Source organism: Odocoileus virginianus, chromosome 2, assembly GCF_023699985.2.
Source record: "Odocoileus virginianus isolate 20LAN1187 ecotype Illinois chromosome 2, Ovbor_1.2, whole genome shotgun sequence".
Taxonomy (NCBI): Eukaryota; Metazoa; Chordata; class Mammalia; order Artiodactyla; family Cervidae; genus Odocoileus; species Odocoileus virginianus.
In genome coordinates, this window is record NC_069675.1 from 43,026,051 (window position 1) to 43,042,207 (window position 16,157).

Genomic DNA, 16,157 nt, shown 5'->3' on the forward strand with positions numbered 1-16,157 from the left:
TGGCAAAAAAACACATGAAAAGATGCTCAACATCACTCATTATCAGAGAAATGCAAATCAAAACCACAATGAGGTACCATTATACGCCAGTCAGGATGGCTGCTATCCAAAAGTCTACAAGCAATAAATGCTGGAGAGGGTGTGGAGAAAAGGGAACCCTCTTACACTGTTGGTGGGAATGCAAATTAGTACAGCCACTATGGAAAACAGTGTGGAGATTTCTTAAAAAGCTGGAAATAGAACTGCCATATGACCCAGCAATCCCACTTCTGGGCATACACACCGAGGAAACCAGATCTGAAAGAGACACATGCGCCCCAATGTTCATCGCATCACTGTTTATAATAGCCAGGACATGGAAGCAACCTAGATGCCCATCAGCAGACGAATGGATGAGGAAGCTGTGGTACATATACACCATGGAATATTACTCAACCATTAAAAAGAATTCATTTGAATCAGTTCTAATGAGATGGATGAAACTGGAGCCCATTATACAGAGCGAAGTAAGCCAGAAAGATAAAGACCATTACAGTATACTAACACATATATATGGAATTTAGAAAGATGGTAACAATAACCCTATATGCAAAACAGAAAAAGAGACACAGATGTACAGAACAGACTTGTGGACTCTGTGGGAGAAGGCGAGGGTGGGATGTTTCAAGAGAACAGCATCGAAACATGTATATTATCTAGGGTGAAACAGATCACCAGCCCAGGTGGGTGCATGAGACAAGTGCTCGGGCCTGGTGCACTGGGAAGACCCAGAGGGATTGGGTGGAGAGGGAGGTGGGAGGGGGTACCGGGATGGGGAATACATGTAAATCCATGGCTAATTCATTTCAATGTATGACAAAAACCACTGCAATGTTGTAAAGTAATCAGCCTCCAACTAATAAAAATAAATGGAAAAAAAAAAAAATAAATACAAGTTCAGACACAGAAAAAAAAGTAAAATCTTTATAATTAAGTTTTAAAATTAATTTTATTGATGTATAGTTGCTTTTCAATGTGTTAATTTCTTTTTGTTGTCTGTACAGCAAAATGAATAAGCCACATGTATACATATACACAGAATTTCCCTGGTGGCTCAATGGTAAAGAATCTATCTGCAGTTCAGGAGACCTGGGTTTGATCTCTGGCTTGGATAGATGCCTTGGAGAAGGAAATGGCAACCCACTCCAGTATCTTGCCTGGAGAATTCCATGGACAGAGGAGCCTGGTGGGCTACAATCCATGGGGTCACAGAGTCGGACACGTCTGAGTGACCCACACTCCATTACTCCACTCACTGTGCTCGACGGCAGGTTCTCATTAGTTATCTGTTTTATGTGTAGTATCTGTAGTGTATAATTAAGTTAAAGAAACGGAACAATACAACATAATTTAACTAGACACAGAAACCTGGTGGTGGATGTCCGTAGTCATAGTATGATTAAGTTTTCATTGACTTAACTAATTAAACTAATAATTTAGTTATTATAGTGCTAATATCTATTCTGATTTAACAGGATTATTTTTTCAAGATGCTGACATTATTTGGTTACTCAGTCTGAGGATTGCATCATTTGTTTTTATTGTTCTGATTACTTACATACTTATCTCAAATTTTAAGGTTTCCTGTACTAAATACATTCTGAGTGTCATGGACATGATCTTTGGGTAGAAGGCAGAAATGTTTTCTCTCTAACTGTAGATGTGCTAAGGCATCATCACGGTACTAAGAGAATGGCCCTCCCGACCTGGGGAGGCAGTGAGGAAAAATCACTGCAGGACTCTTTTGAGGCCCCAAACTAATTCATTTACATGTATACAGTGGAATATTGAAAGTAAAAGTCTCTCAGTCATGTCTGACTCTGCGACCCCATAGACTGTAGCCTACCAGGCTCCTCTGTCCATGGAATTCTCCAGGCCAGAACACTGGAATGGGTAGCTGTTCCCTTCTCCAGGGGATCTTCCCAGCCCAGGGATCAAACCCAGGTCTTCCACATTGCAGGCAAATTCTTTAGTGTCTGAGCCACCGGAGAAGCCCACAGTGAAACACTACTCAGCCATGAAAAAAGAATGAAATTAGGCCGTTTGCAGAAACATGGATGGAACCAGAGACTGTCGTACTAAGTGAAGGAAGTCAGAGAAAGACAAATATAGTATGATATGGTTTACATGTGGAGTATAAAGAAATTGTCCCAATAAACTTATCTGCAAAAGAGATGTAGAATCATAGATGTAGAAAACAAACTTAGGGTTACCGGGAGGTGGGTAAGGCAAAGGGTTCAACTGGGAGACTGGGGTTGACATATACACAGTATTATGTATAAAATAGATAACTAATAGGATCTACTGTATAGCACAGGGAAACCTACTCAACACTCTATAATGGCCTATATGGGAAAAGAATCTAAAAAAGGGTGGATATATGTTCATATATAACTGATTTACTTGTTACACAGCAGAAACTAGCACAACACTATAAATCAACTACACTTCAATCTTTTTTTTTTTTTTTAATTGAAGGTAGGGTAGGGTGGCTACACTGTTAGTGGCTCCTCTGGGTTAGAACACTGAGGGCTCTTCTTAACATGACAGAGATGTTCTAGGGGAAGGCAGACACAGTAAGTCATTATCACCCCATTAACGCTTTATTAGGAAAGATCTTTGCAGATTGTCCATTTTATCTCCTCACTTTGCCCAGGGCAGGCTCTTATGTTCCTGAAATGTTCAGTATAGCTAATAGTTGAAGAAAGGAAGAAAATAAATTGACCTTTGAGCAGCTTCATCCTGTAGTGTGGTCTCTAGCAGATGGCAGTGAAGTGCGAAATCCTGGCTGTGATTTAATCCCTAAGCTGTGAGACAGCCTCAGAGAAGGAGAAGCTAGACAGGGAGGTATCCACACGGGCGGTTTCATTTTAGTGCCGTGTACCCAGTGCCATGGGCTTTCCTGGGGCTCAATGGTAGAGAACCCGCCTGCCAATGCAGGAGACATGGGTGTGATCTTTGGGTCCCTGGAGAAGGAAATGACAACCCACTCCAGTATTCTTGCTTGGGAAATCCCATGGACAGAAGAGCCTGGTGGGCTACAGTCCACAGGATCAATAAAGAATTGGACAAAACTGAATGGCAACAGCCCGGTACTGTGTTAGGCATGCTGCCTAAATTATCTAAGCTAACATGTGCAAGAAAGCTGTAGGGCACACACGCTTCTATTATCCTCATTTTATGATGGGGGAAATCAACTACTACAGTTAAAGTCATACATCTATTACATTATGGAGCAGGACAGACCCCAGGACTCTGTGACATCAAAGCCATGTTAAGGCCTTCAGGCTGCACCAGTGCAGATTCTACGAGGACATGTGTCCATCCAGGATGAATCTCCTCAGATGGACCCCTTCCCGCTCTGAGGGAAGGGGTCAAGTGCTGTATGTAGGTGTACTGATCTTGGGAATCTGGCTGAAGAGTATAAGCAGGATACAAAACCCAGAAATAGGACATGCCAGCATTTCCCCAAATGTGTAGATTTGTGAAAATTGTACTGGAGAATCTGCACATTTCACTGCACTATAAATACATCAAATGCTGGGCACACATTGAGAATATTCCTCCCTTTGCTCACAGCTCTGTGATCAGGAATAGCTAAAGTGCTCTGCTGTGACTTGTATCCTGGTCCCAAGACAGCATTTCTCATCTGCGGTTGGTCTCTTCATTTGCCCGCCAGGGTCCTGTGGTCTCTGACAAGCACAGCACCCCGTAGGCATCAGATCAGCACTCTATCCTAGCTCTTTCTAAGAGTATCAGGTTATAAGGACTTGAAAGTCAAAATGCTAGATTTTATATCCAGTCTGTCCTTGTTTGCTTCTCAGCTCCTAGATCCTGCTGACGTCTGAGTTTCTGTGATTAAGCTTTTCTGGGCTAAAACCCACAGAGTCCCTAAATGCCAGGGCAGTCCAAACTGTTATAAATGAGAACCCCCAAATTAAAAGTTCTAGTTCTTCTCCCCTGTTGCCTCTTCACTTATTTTCCCTTGAAGGTCCTCAGTATTTAGGCACTAAAGAGAAACCTGGAGAGGATGAAGACAGAATGGAAAGTTTGCATGATGTGGGTTACAGGCCAGATGCAAAAGGAAGTCAGGTAGATCAGCAACTTCTCTACAAATTAATATGTCATCATTTTACCTTATTATAAGTAAATAAAGGGATTTATCCATGTGATTGTAGGCTATCATTATAAAGATATTTTGATGAAGTTGGTGATATCTAATGCTGATCAACTTGAAAGGAAGCATCAGACGTATTCATACAGAGATTTCGGGGGGCCAGTCAACTCCAGTATTCCTGCCTGGGGAATCCCATGGACAGAGGAATCTGACCAGCTTCAGTCTATGGGGTTGCAATAAAGTCAGACACAACTTAGCAACTAAACAACAACAGATCAGCTCCAAGGAATCTTGAAGAAGTCAGCTGGTGTTTAGCCCTTTTTGTCAAGAAGCAAACAGTCTATCAACAAGATGATAGGGCATGTAAGGAAGTGTGTTCAGCATGACATGTGGCCTGTCATTCATCTGATTAGTTCTTTTGGAGAGTGGTCACATATTCATTTCTTAAAATTTAAATTGGAGTCGGGGCGACGGGCTTTCCGTCCTAGTACCATGGCCCAGTTTGTCCGTAACCTCGCGGGGAAGGCCCCGGCGCTGGTCAACGCTGCTGTGACTTACTCAAAGCCTCAATTGGCCACGTTTTGGTACTATGCCAAGATTGAGCTGGTTCCTCCAACCCCTGCTGAGATCCCTACAGCAATTCAGAGCTTGAAAAAAATAATCAACAGTGCTAAAACCAGTAGCTTCAAACAGCTCACTGTTAAGGAAGCTCTACTGAATGGTTTGGTGGCCACTGAGGTTTGGATGTGGTTTTATGTTGGCGAGATCATAGGCAAGCATGGCCTCATTGGCTATGATGTTTGAAGACCAATTTTTAACATGTAATTATATTTGCTTTATTATTCAAGTGTTCTTGGACCATGTGTGAACAGACTGCTATTTGAATAAAATAAGACAATGTGTCAGAATCAGTGTTTTCTCTATCTAACACTACATGGAAGGTCACAATTTCTCTTGATATTAAGTTGGATTGTCTTTTGCTTCAATATATTAATACAGCTCTAAATTCATGCCTTTGCTTAACCTGCAATTTGGAAAATATATATATGAGTATACCAACCTGGTACCTGTATAAATGAGGTTAACTTTATTTTGAAGGCTTGAAACAAATGATGTTTAAGCTTTATTTCTAGAAAAGCTGGGGGAAAGGCTTTGAGAAAATAAGAACTTGCTCCAATAGGAGAAATAATAATACCATGTGCTAAGTATGATACAGTTAAATCACGTAGCATTAAGAATACAATTTGGACAGTTTTTCTTCGCAAAAATCAGAGAAAGATCCCTTTGACAACACCTTTTTCTCAGTTTGAATATAGCCTCCCAAAAGAACAGCATGATGATAATCTGTGTATCTTTGTAATATCTTTAACATTAGGACAGAGTGAATGAGAGTGATAACGTATTTTTCATCTGATTTTGATATTTGTTATATTATTAATCTGTCCAGTTTTTAAGGACCTATCTTCGCAAAAATAAAATATCCTATAGATATTTAACAGAGTTATGATTTAGTATTGTCCTTGGGTCTAAATAGTATATTATGTCCTGAAATAAATACAAGTGATCGGTAAAAAAAAAAAAAAAAAAATTAAATTGGTATACAACATTAGTTAACTTTGAAGTCAAAGAGTTCAAAGCTTGAGATCTCCAGCGCAATGTGGAACCTCAGGGCACTTCTGCAGAGTCTCTTCAGATTGACCAGAAGGCCCAGTGCAGACCTTTCTTCCCCTGGACAGATTCTCACACATCCCAGATTGCTACACCCAGATTGCTCTGGGATGTAGCCAGAGCAATCGTGCTGTTGATATGTGTGTCTTCTCCTTAAACTGTTACTGGGGGGACTCTGCTTTAGTCCCAGTGTCATATACAGTGCCTGGCACATGTACTTCCTCAAAAGAAGATGCTGACTGAATAAATGAAGAAACACTTCCATGCATGTGCCTCCTAGCAAGTCCATTCCTCAGTGCAGCTCTGTCAGGATCTATGGGCACCCAAAGGAGGTAGGTTCCTGGTGTAGCAGCTGTTACATCACTAGGTGTTTTTTTTTTTTTTAAGTCTTTTATTGAATTTGTTACAATATTGTTTCTGTGTTATGGTTTGGATTTTTTGGCCAAGAGGCTTGTGGGATCTTAGACCCACAGCCAGGGGTTGAAACCATACCACTTGCATTGCAAGGCAAAGTCTTAACCACTGGACTGCCAGGGAAGTCCCATCACTGGGTGCTTAGACAGAGATGCTCTTTCTCTAGTCCAGGTGACAGGATGTGAGGCATGTGGGCAGGTCAGGGCCCCAGAAACAGCACCCAGGCAGTGAAAGGCTGTAAAGATAAAACTGTGGCCAAACTGGACTGCGGTGTGCCTGTGAGGAGTCTGCCGTGAGGCTGTCGCCTTTTTCTCAGTCAGTTTGTTACATAGGAAACACGAAGAAAAGAGCCCAATGTTCAGTCCCAGTGTCCACCTTGTAAGTCTATCACCTCGTAAGTCACTTAACAGTGCTGAGTTCCCAAATCCTTATGTGATTTGTATCAGGGAGTAGCTATATTAAAGGTGTGTGCTCAGTCATGTCCAACTCTTTGCAACCCCATGGACTGTAGCCTGCCAGGCTCCTCTGTCCATGGGATTTCCCAGGCAAGAGTACTGCAGTGGGTTGCCATTTCCTTCTCCAGGGGATCTTCCCCACCCAGGGATAGAACCCAAGTCTGTCTCCTTCTTCAGCTGCGTATTCTCTACCACTAGCACCACCTGGGAAGCCCCCACCTCTTCTATAAACAACATCTTAGGGGTTGTCTAGTTACAAAAGAGGCACCTGTCTCTAAAACTACCTGTGTTTAAGAAAAGCTAGTAAGCTTTGTAAGGTCACAGCCAATTGGTGACCAACTCAGGAAGATAATTTGAGATCTTGGATTCATGGACACCTGTTCAGTTATTTGGTTTATCCTGGAAGTGAAACTGGCACCAAGTGTACTAACCTGATTGAGTCTGTTTTTTCTCAGCCCTGGAAGTGGACACCTGACCCAAGAAATATGCCAGTACCTGTCCTCTTTATTCTGTCTTTTTATCTTGTTTTGTTCCCTTCAAAACATTAAATGTGTAATTTTTTAAAGTTGTTATTATAACATGAATGAAGTGTAGTCTCTTTTCATCTTCTGATTGCTTGAAACCACATAAAAGCACGTGAATACGATGGGAATTAAGTTTTGGCAGTGGGCATTAGGCAGATATATTGATTCCAAGTTGCTATTAAGGAAATAATTAAATTCTGATTTTGTTGGTGATTTTCTTTGTCTGCTACTTGTGAAGGACATTTATTTGCATTAGTAGAAAATCAATTAATAAATTTCTTTTATATAAAATCAGTTCAGTTACTCAGTTCAGTTACTCGGTTCAGTCACTCAGTCGTGTCCAACTCTTTGCCATCCCATGAACAGCATCACACCAGGCCTCCCTGTCCATCACCAACTCTCAGAGCTTACCCAACCTCATGTCCATTGAGTCAGTGACGCCATCCAACCATTTCATCCTCTGTTGTCCCCTTCTCCTCCTGCCCTCAATCTTTCCCAGAATCAGGGTCTTTTCAGATGAGTCAGTTCTTTGCGTCAGGTGGCCAAAGTATTGGAGTTTCAGCTTCAACATCAGTCCTTCCAATGAACACCCAGAACTGATCTCCCTTAGGATGGACTGGTTGGATCTCCGTGCAGTCCAAGGGACACTCAAGAGTCTTCTTCAACACCACAGTTCAAAAGCATCAATTCTTCCTCGCTCAGCTTTCTTTATAGTCCAATTCTCACATCCATACGTGACTACTGGAAAAACCATAGCCTTAACTAGACAGACCTTTGTTGACAAAGTAATGTCTCTGCTTTCTAATATGTTGTCTAGGTTGGTCATATCTTTCCTTCCAAGGAGTAGGCGTTTTTTAATTTCATGGCTGCAATCATCATCTGCAGTGATTTTGGAGCCCCCAAAAATAATGTCAACCACTGATTGCACTGTTTCCCCATCTATATGCCATGAAGTGATGGGACCAGATGCCATTATCTTAGTTTTCTGAATGCTGAGCTTTAAGCCAACTTTTTCACTCTCTTCTTTCACTTTCATCAAGAGACTCTTTAGTTCTTCACTTTCTGTAATAAGGGTGGTGTCATCTGCATATCTGAGGTTATTGATATTTTTCCTGGCAATCTTGATTCCAGCTTGTGCTTCTTCCAGCCTGGCATGTCGCATGATATACTCTGCATATAAGTTAATAAGCAGGGTGACATTATACAGCCTTGACATACTCCTTTTCCTATTTGGAACCAGTCTGTTGTTCCATGTCCAGTTCTAACTGTTGCTTCCTGACCTGCATACAGGTTTCTGAAGAGGCAGGTCAGGTGGTCTGTTATTCCTATCTCTTTCAGAATATTCCACAGTTTGTTGTGATCCACACAGTCAAAGGCTTTGGCATAGCCAATAAAGCAGAAATAGATGTTTCTCTGGAACTATAAAATGGGGTCCATCTAATCCAAGCAGTAGAGGGGCTTCCCTGGTGGCTCAGTGGGTAAAGAATCTTCCTGCAATGTGGGAGACCTGGTTCGATCCCTGGATTGGGAAGATCCCCTGGAGAAGGAAATGGCAAGCCACTCCAGTATTCTTGCTGGGAAATCCCATGGACAGAACAGCCTGGCAGGCCTCAAGAGCCAGACATGTCTGAGTGACTAAGCACATACACATCTAATCCAAAAAGGATAGATTTGTTCATCTAAAAAACAACAACAACAACAACAACAACAAAATTGGTAATCAGCGAATAATTCAAGTCACTTCATCCTAAAAATCCAAATGGTTGCTTGTGTTTTTCTTTTTTTTTTTAAAAAAGATATTTTCAGCATTCAAATGTTTCTCTTCTTTTGCCCTTACATTCTCATTGAAGTGTGTTTATTTTATTATCATAGGGACTGAAAGTGTTTATTTTTAATATTCTAGTCTCAGAAAAAGAAATGTATTCAGTACCAAGGCATGCACACTTACTTAGCATAAGAATGTGTTCTACTCTAAAAGCTACTGCCTAGGAAGCAGCAATGCCAGAGCTAAAATGATTTATATTGAGGAATCTGGCTATATGATGAAAACTTTGAGCTCTGAATTATTAGAATAATCCCGTGCCTTCCTGTGCTTGCTTTCTTTGCCTCCCTCTGCCAAGGTCATGCTGTAGTCATATTATGATGATCTTGAATTTTCAGCATCTTAGTACATTTGCATTTTCCCAATTTTCAGGATAGAAATCATGCTATATTATGTTATAACAGCAAGGTCAGGGTAAAGGAAACCCCTTTTTTTAAAATCTTGGCAAGATTTTTGTCTTTCAAGTAGGAAAAGAAATAATAAAGATGGATTATAATTTCCTTTTTTTAAATAATAAGGAACATGTTTTATAAAAGACCTGTAGAGCTTAAAATTAGCCTCTATATCTAACATTCAATTTTTAATGTAATCAAAATAGGATTTTTTGAGGGAAGGGAGGGAAAAATCTAAAATATGGAATTAAAGAGTTCAGTGCAATTTCAAATTATAGAGGAAAGTGGTCCTACTGTTTCCAGGAAGGTGATGTCATTTTCTGAAGATTTCACTTCTGTCTTGTTTACAGATGTCATCTAGTAAATTATTCTTTAAACTTTCTACTGAGAATAATATTCATAATACCAGTGAGCATGGCTGTGTAACCAACACCCAGGTTGAGACAGAGGACACACCCGTATCCTAAGAGTTGCTACGCAGACTTGATGAAAGTATACCATAAATGTGAAGAGAAGATTCACAAAATAAGATACACAAATGCCCGATAAACATGCCGAGTTTGGCTTCTAAATAGTCTCCAGTGAAATGAATAAGGTTTTCTTAGATAAGTGACTGAGGTAACACCTTGTGTTTAGTCAGTCATGTCCAACTCTTTGTGACCCCATGGACTGTAGCCCACCAGGCTTCTCTGTTCATGGGAATCTCCAGGCAAGAATACTAGGGTGGGTTGCCATGCCCTCCTTCAGGGAATCTTCCTGACCCAGGAATCGAATCACCATTGCAGGCAGATAATTTAACGTGTGAATCACCAGGGAGGTCATAGCTGGGACAGGAACATTCTGAGATGGTCCTCACACAACTTACTGCACCAGAAAATGGAGCAATACCAAAAGAATAATGGAAGGAGCTCAAGGGTCACAAGGTCACAGGTACTCACATGAACTGAGTTGCCCCGGTCATTTTTGGGACAATTGGAACATAAAAATAGGCAGTTACAATAATGCATTAGCACCCGCTGATTAATAAAAAAAAGCCATATATTAAAATAATCCAACAGCTAACTCATGTATTTTTCTTGAGTCAGACACTGGTTAGATGCAACAGTGATTCGATCCCTGGGTCAGGAAGATTCCCTGGAGGAGGGCATGGCAACCCACCCCATTATTCTTGCCTGGAGATTGTGTCCAGGTTTCCACTGCAGTTGGTGATGGAAACAGTATTGGTCGAGTTCAGTTCCTCATTTTCCAGGATGAGGAAGGTGTGGCAGTGTGAGCTGAGGAGAGAGGAGCCAGGAAGCCACGGCTCAGGAGCTGAAAGCAGCAGACTGCAGGAGGACGTCAACCGAGAGGGAAGGGCATCGTTGAGTCTGTGTTTAAGATTCAGCCCAAAGCTGTTGGCAAGATAGAATGGGAGCTACAGCAACAGTGTCACACGTGGGCATCCTTTCCAGTCCTTAAAACAGCAGCCATCGACTGAAGCCTCCGAGGCAAATGAGCAAGGTCTCCTGGTCCCTGATCTCCCTACCTAGGCGGTTTCTTGGCAGAAATTCTCCCTAAGATCACAGACAACTCTCGACTCTCTAGCAGCAGATGGAGATCACGCGAAATGAACTGTGACTCTGATGTTTCTTTGGGTTTTGCTCTATTAGCTTTCCAAGCAGAGCAGAGTTGAAATGATCAAACTGGCAGATTCCGTAATGTAGCTGCTGTTATGGAAATAAACACGTGAACACACCCACACATGTGCACTGAAAAGGCTCCCCACTCTGCTTGTGGGAATTGGTGGAGTGGCAAGAAGCTGTCTATATGGAAATCCCGACATTTCGTGCTATGCATGCAGCCATGTGTATACCTTGCAGGTGACCCCAAACAGCTGGAAATGCAAGAAACTCAAAAGGGGGTAAGCAGAGAAGATGCTGGGGAGAGGTGGGAATGCACAGCCCTGGGTAATAATGCCAAGTTTCCTGGGGTGTATTTGCAGGCACCAGTGCCGACAGCCCAGCACTGCACTGATTTAACACTGGTTTCCTCTCCCATCCTGAATCTTCCTGGTCTTTAATTCCTGTGGCTTCTGTGTGCCATATTCCAACCCACAGACACCTTCATCTTCTTGGGGGCAGCTGGTTTCCCAGGTGGTACAGGTCAAATTATTTTGGTGCTGAAAGATGTGCATGTTTTCATTTCAGGCCATCAGCTGTCCCTAGCTCCCCTGTTTCAGAATGGCCTTGACTCTGAAAGTGCATAAAATAGAGCAGTTCGTGTGATATTGTTGAACTGCACAGTTGGTTACAGGTTGAAAAGCAAAATTCTGTCTCATGCTGTAATGTGTCTAATGTCTTATTATTTACCTCCTGGCTTCCTGACCTTTTACCTCCCAAACCCAGGGACACCCCCAGCCGTGATCTCGGTAACTCTCACAGGTCACTAACCAACAGGCCATCCACGGTTCACTGTCTTCTGTTGCCTGATGCTGCACTCTCCTTGAACTGGGACACCCCTCCTCTCTCACTGGCCCAGGGTGTACACGTGGGGCTTTACGGAAATGAAATGAAAACCCCATAAAAGTAGTCTAGCCTGGAGGCTTATGTACCATTTTAACAAAGGGCGACAAATTTGTGGAGAAGACAAAACACATAGGAAAAGAGTTTCGAATTTCTAGGGTCAGTAAATTGCGGGAAGGTTAATATATGGGGAAGCTAATGGTGTGAGAGGAGCTGCAATAACAAAGGGGAGTGAGACAGGGGAGACAGAGCAAGGGCCCAAGAGGGAGAGGCGTGCTGCACCTGACCTGGGATGAGTGCTGAGGGGGAAGAGTCAGCCAGGTGAAGAGGTGGGGACAGCTATTCTGGGAACACAATCTCTTCCTGACACACCAGGCAAATCTGGGAGCAGAGAGCATGTGGGAATGTCATCAACTTCATATGCCTGGAGCCCGCAGGGATGCGGTGACACCCAGTGAGGCTGGGGGCCAGCCCTGCAGCAGGAACCGGGCCCTTCTGGAGCTCTCCAAGGAGGCTGGAGTTTATCACTGTGGCACTAGGGAGCTGTTCAAGAGTGCTAAGCACAAAATGTCTTAAAGGCATTAAGAATATTAAGAGGAACCAGACTTGTCTGATTTGCACTTTGGGGTATGGTTATAGTAATCAAGAAAGGCCATCTATCAGCTAGCTACTCAGATTTTGAAAATGAATACAGAATCTATCCATCTGACTTGCTATTAAGGTTATATTCCATGTGAGATCATTTCAGAAGAAAAGGAAGTTTCAGGAGAAGGCCCTACTGAAATCAGTGCTAGATTTTTCAGTTCAGAGCAGCACTTAATGTGTCATAGGTGGATGAGCTAAGTAAGATGAAACTAACATGGCTGGAAAATATTTGCATAATTTAACACATGGCTACAATAAAATGTCTGAGCACCATGGCTAGGCTTTTTCCATTTCAAGTTTTCTAAGTGTGATCTGATTCAGGGATCCCCCAACCTCCAGGATCTAATGCCTGATGATCTGAGGTGGAGCTAATGTGATAATAATATAAATAAAGTGCACAATAAATGCAATGCGCTTGAGTCATCCTTAAAGTGTCCCCCAGCCCTGGTCCGTGGAAAAATTGTCTTCGATGAAACTGGTCCCTGGTGCCAAAAAGGTTGGGACTGCTGCTCTAAAGCAAATGATGTAGCTTGGATTTCTGCTTCCCCACTGTCACTGTGGGGATGCTCTATCTCCCACTGTGATGACCCGGGAATGTGTCACAAGTGAATGCTCAAGAAGCTATGATTTAAGTGATGATTTTTATAGTTAGCCTAAATTGTTTCCTCTCACTGTCCACAACCTCTTCCCAAACACAACATGTGTGCACACACATGCCCAGACACACATGCACACATACACATGCACATATGACCCCCCCCCCCGCCCCCCACACACACTGCTGCCCTTTTTCAATTCAGGCTACCCTGTGGCTCTGCCGTCTGAGGGGAAATACTACTAAATAGCCTTAGCAAGAGATTGTCAAACCTTTGCCAGTTTCCTGCTTAATAAAATCTACTCATCTCTTCTCTCAATGGTACCTCTGTTGTCACATATAACCTTTTCTCTTGTGATAAGTTAATGGCACCATAACTTAACTTGCAAGAAGTTAATGGAAACCAACTTGGTACCACCACAAAATGCTGAGGGAAAGTTACTTCTGGGAGGACTGAGATAATGATTTTAATAAACAGAAACAAGCAGCTTTCATGTGATTTCTCAGAGGAGGACTTCTGTAGACTGACGCTAAGGAAAATAGCTTAGGTCAACTTTGTTGTCCAATTATTCTGGGTCTACCCTGTCTCTGGCTACTGGTTAGGTTTCTGCAGTTTTGACATTGAATATGTTGCCCTGTGACCAGTCAGGATTGTCAATTAAAAAAGGTATGCCACATGAGAGTTTCGAGTTCAGTTTCATTTGGGGCAAAATGAGGACTGCAGCCTGGGAGACAGCGCTTCAGAGAGTTCTGAGAGACCGCTCCTAAGAAGCAGTAGGGCAAGGTCAATATATAAGATTTTGTAAAGGGGGAGTTTAATGCAATTGAGCACTTACTTTACAAAATATTTTCTGCTATCATGAGGAGCTGATGTCATCAGGAAAGGATTTTGTGCTTTTCTAGATAGATATGAGAAAATGTAAGGATTGGGATCAAGAAATCAGTTCCTGGAAATATCTGACTATCTCAAGACCTGTTCTACTAGTTTCCCTGGAGCACAGAGTGCCCGGTCTCCACCCTGAACTCCCTCGGAGGGTGGCTTCAGTCTCTGCAGAGGCAGATGGCAAATATCCTTGTTGCTGGTGTTCAATCGCTGACAAATGCTCTTGGCAAGGGCCAGTTTGTAGTTGACAGGACCAGAGCCGGTCCAACCACAGTCAAGAGGGTGATGGAACTGAGTTCGAGAATAAGGTGAAACCTGTTCCGTGGACACCCTGCTTGGTTCATCCTGTGAGATAATCAGTTCAGCTTTGTAAGCCTTCTATTACCTGTAAAAAGCAACGATGTCACTCTGTCTGCCTGAGTTGCATTTACTCAAACACCTCTGATACCAAATTTGTAGGGTTCTTTCTTCCCCAGTGACCAGTTTTCCAGCTCTCCAGACACCACCTAGCAGTCCTTCCATTCAGTTCAGTTCTGACGCTGACCGCAGAGGTGATGCAGACCCCACAGGTGAAGGGCTCTGACCTTCAGACACAGTCGCAAGTCCCAGCTGCCACCGTACTTCTGAACAACCAGCTGTAAGTCTAGGGTTTCCACGCTGCCCCTCCTCAATTTTGATGATTTTCTAGAACAGCTGACAGAACACAAGAAACAGTTTATTATAAAAGATACAACTCAGGAACAGACAAATGGAATCTCTTCAGGGGCAGAGCAAGGAGGGAGGGGTAGGTGGATTCCACGCCTCTCCAGATGCACCCTTCCAACTCCTTAGCTAGCTCAGCTGTTTTTGAAGAACTTGTTAAGAGCTCCATCTCCAGCCCCCGCCCCACCCCTGGAGGTCGTGGGCTGATCATCTCAACTATCCAATCACTTGGGCTTTCTGGTGACCAGCCCCATCCTGAGGGTCTAGGGGTTCCACTCTAAGTCACTTCAATTAGCATAAACCCAAAGTGATGGGAAGGGACTCAGGATGGATAAAAAAGACTCTCGTATTGAAACAGAGGGATTTCTCTGGTGGCTCAATTGGTAAAGAATCCACCTGCCAATTCAGGAGATGCAGGTTCAATCCCTGGGTCAGGAAGATCCCCGGTGAAGGAAATGGCAACCCACGCCAGTAGTGGGAAATCCCATGGAGAGAGGAGCCTGGCAGTCTACAGTCCATGGGGTTGCAAAGAGTCGGACATGACTAAGTGACTAAACAACAATTAACAGAGGAGGACGAAGGGCAAGTTCAAGCAGTTGCTAATCAGGGAAGAGAGGGGGTGCAGAGACAAGGGATGAGCAGCTAAGAAACAATAATACAGCCTGGCTGTGGGTCCTGGTTCCCCTTCAAGGGACACACAGAATATCTTTGAGCTCCTCTGCAGAACTAAAAAAACAAACGGAAGATATTAACTACTTGATGAAGCACTCCTCATTCCAGAGAGGTCACATCACCACCTGACACCAGGTGATCTCTGGCCTGAAGGGATGTGGGCGGTGGAGCCTTGCACACACCTGGATTCTTATCAGCAACCCTGTCCCTGGACTATAGGGCTCCTAACACACAACCTTTCCTCCTCCATGGGGATACCCAGACACACAATTCTGAAGACATCAGCCCCCTGTGGCCCCCTTTGCCTGGCAAAGAAATGAAGCTATTCTTTTTAACTTCACCCAAAACTCTGTCTCCAAGATTCAATTCAGTATCGGCGTACAGAGGCCATCTCCAACTTCAGTATCACTCAGGAGATATCAAGGTTTGGGGAGTTCTGTGCCACGAACCAGGGACAAAGACCAAATATATGTCTGTATCATTATACTTCCTCACAAGACCATAGAGAATATTAAGTAGGCACTCTATAGGAGAGTGTTTTATGGGTTCTAAAATGGCAGGTGATGCAATTAGTTAGCTTTCTTGCAATAACGAAAGTATATATACTGCACTAGTGCAACAGCTCTGCCCTGTTATCAAGGTTCTTGAATCCAGTGATTTTGTTGGTTCTAATTATTCTGATATGACATGTGTTTCCCCTACACTCCCCTCATCGTTTGGGAGAAAAC

At 43.0% G+C, this 16,157-nt stretch overlaps 1 pseudogene; it reads left to right on the forward strand.

Annotated features, from left to right (window-relative positions):
- Positions 1-4,622: 4,622 nt before the first annotated feature.
- LOC110132604 (ATP synthase subunit g, mitochondrial pseudogene) lies at positions 4,623-5,064 on the forward strand (annotated as a pseudogene).
- The last annotated feature ends 11,093 nt before the right edge of the window (positions 5,065-16,157 follow it).